General features: G+C 49.6%; 1 long non-coding RNA gene across 1 annotated transcript; it reads left to right on the top strand.

Annotated features, from left to right (window-relative positions):
• The first annotated feature begins 663 nt into the window (after nt 1–663).
• Nucleotides 664–2,506, top strand: LOC311596826. Its single transcript, XR_014779004.1, has 2 exons — nt 664–851; nt 1,254–2,506. It is a non-coding gene; the product is annotated as an uncharacterized lncRNA (long non-coding RNA).
• Nucleotides 2,507–2,953: the final 447 nt, after the last annotated feature.

Here is a 2,953-nt window from a genome sequence, read left to right as displayed (position 1 = left end):
ATTAGAGCTGCCGACTAGCATACATGGCCGTCTGGATGTTGTTAAGGGGATCTGCACATTCCCAGGCAGCCAGCATGCCCCTCCTGACAGATTGTGAGTTGGAGAAAGCACTGCTGTCTTGTAACTATGGAAACAAACTGAATTGGGCTGGCGGGGGGGGGGGGGGGGGATGTGAGGGTGTGGCACAAAGCCACCTTCTAACATAGACATTACCTTCATGTGATGGTGACCTTCCGTGATGGTGACGATGGCAAAGAGAATGGAAGCTCTGAAATCGCTGTTTGGGGGAACCAGTTCCCTATAGCCTCTCCAAGTGTCTGCTGGGACATAGGCCTGGCTAGCTGGGGAGCTGTGTAATGACATCAGATGCCAGCTCAGGGAAGCAGGGAACTGAGGGAGGGTCCCCACCCTCTCATTCTTTCTCCTATCTAGAGAAATAACCCTTTTGGACGCTTAGGTGGATGGCATCTGCAATTTTCCATGGTGTAGGGACATTGTGGAGCAGGGCAAGGTCATTACACCTCCCCCGTGAAAGGGACACTCACCTCCCTCTTACACTGACAACTGTCAAGTGTCCCTAGGGTCATTCCTGGGAGTTGCATCTCCATCTATCGTTGGACGCAACAGGTTCTGTGAACTCTTCTGGCCTCTGTGTAACAAAGGGACGTGGGGTGTGTCCACATCTGCCTGTGGCCGTTTCCAAAAACAACTGGGAGAGAGAACATTTTGCGGTCACACACATTCCTGAGCAGGGCCATGGCTGTTTCCAAGAATGAAGGAAGGAGATGGACTTTATCCCATATTACTCTCTCCAAGCCTGGCTTTCTGCACGGCTCCATCTGTCCACAGAGGTAAGGATGCTGGTACACCAGGCACAGTTCCTGTAGGGAAAAAACAAACAAACAAACAAACTGTTGAGCAGCTTGGGTAGCCTGGCATGGGGTGAGGGTAACCAGAATCTCTGGGAAGGGGTTCTGAGGCTGCACTGAGGCGGTCTCTGCAAAGGTGTCAGACAAGCAGAGAGGGCGGAGATCACAAAGTCACCTCCTCTTGGCCCTGCCTGGCTCCACACCCCTGCTCTGGGAAGCAGCCATTCCTGACCTGGGTTAACTAAGACCAGAGCTGCTCAGTTTGTGACTGCTTGGGAGCACAGCTGCGGAAATAGCTGGCCCGTAGCAATTACCGCTCATTTGTTGCTATGGAGTTTCTGTGGCCTGTTGGATCCCTGAATGTCTTGATTATTTTTTTTTCAGTGCCCATTTATAGAACGATCTGTTCATCACAAAGGGCTTTGGACCCTTCTTCATGGGCCACTCCTCATGACAGATGTGAGCGAGTCAGGGTACTGCTGTTTGCCAAGGGAGCATGCTAAAGAGGGGAACACTTTCACAGCTGAGATCCCGGAAGGCACGAGAAAAGCGCTTGATGAGTACCAGCCTGCAAGAGGCCTCGTGTTAAGCAGCGTTTGACATGATTGATGTTTGGAGGTTTATGGGGCCTGTGTCACATAGCTGGTGTTGCACGAGGCAGAAACGTCATCTAAAGGACGGCTTACTGTTAGCGGAGGAGCTGAGAAGGACGCCGAAAGAGGAGCCGAGCAGGAGTCTGCCTCTCGAGTCTTTGATTTCCAATGAAACTGTGAAAAGAAGAATCAATTCATGGCTCTTCCTTTTGTGGAGTGGAGTCTGTACTCAGAGAATGTCTACAGCTTATGAATAAGCATATGCTAACGATTGCTGCAAATGTACATAATTATGTATATAAATAATTCGAGATAATATTATAGTACGTGAAAAAAGGAGAAAAGGAAACCCATAAATGGGTGTCTTAGTTAGGGTTGCCGTAAGACCATGACCAAAGCAACCTAGAGAGGAAAGGGTTTGTTTGACTTATACTTCCACAGCATTGTTCGTAATCGAAGGAAGTCAGGACTGGAACTCAGACAGGGCAGGAACCTGGAGGCAGGAGCTGATGCAGAGGCCATGGAGGGTGCTGCTTACTGGCTTGCCTCTGGACTTAGTCCAGGTTTTATTGCTGTGAAGAGACACCATGACCATGGCAACTCTTATAAAGGAAAACATTTAATTGGGGCTGGCTTACAGGACGGAATTTTAGTCCATTACCATCATGGTGGGAAGCGTGGAGCATGGCATTGTACAAGCCGACACGGTGCTAGAGAAGGAGCCGAGAGTTCTACATCTTCATCTTCAGGCAGCAGAGGAAAGACTGAGCCACACCTGGCCTAGCTTGAACATATATGAGACCTCAAAGCCCGCCCCCACAGTGACACACTTCCTCCAACAAGGCCACACCCACTCTGACAAGGCCACACCCACTCCGACAAGGCCACACCTCCCAATAGTGCCATTCCCTATGAACCAAGCGTTCAAACATACGAGCCTATGGGGGCCATACCTATTCAAACCACCACAGCCCAACCCCCCGCCCTCATAGGCTTGTAGCCATAGCACAATGCAGAAACCCATTTAGTGCAACTTCAGATGTTCCCATTGGTTAAAATAGTCTCAGACTTGCTTAAAAATCCAGGGTTCAAAGTCTTTTCTGAGAGTCAGGCAGTCTCCTAACTGCAATCCCCTGTAAGGTCAATCATAAAAGCAGATCACATGCTTCTAACGTATAATGGTACAGGGATATACATTACCTTTCTTACCAAAAGGGAGCACAGTGGTGAAATACTGGGCCAAAGGAAAACTGAAAACCTAGGCAAACTCTAAACTCTGCATCTCCATGGCTGGTGTCAAAATGTTTTTCAGACCTCCAGCTGCCTTCAGCTTTGTTGACTGCAACGCACTTTTCTCTCTTGAGCTGATTCCACTGTTAGCAGCTCTCCTTGGCAGGTACCCCGTTGCTCGGGCATCTCCAACATCTTGGGCTCTCCAGGGTAATCCAGGCTGCACCGTTACAGCCTCACACAGTGCTCTCTCTGGATCTC

The sequence above is a fragment of the Acomys minous genome (assembly GCF_964271855.1).
Source record: "Acomys minous genome assembly, chromosome: 4".
NCBI lineage: Eukaryota > Metazoa > Chordata > Mammalia > Rodentia > Muridae > Acomys > Acomys minous.
Note: the sequence above shows the minus strand (reverse complement) of the source record. Positions and strands in the feature narration are given on the sequence as shown.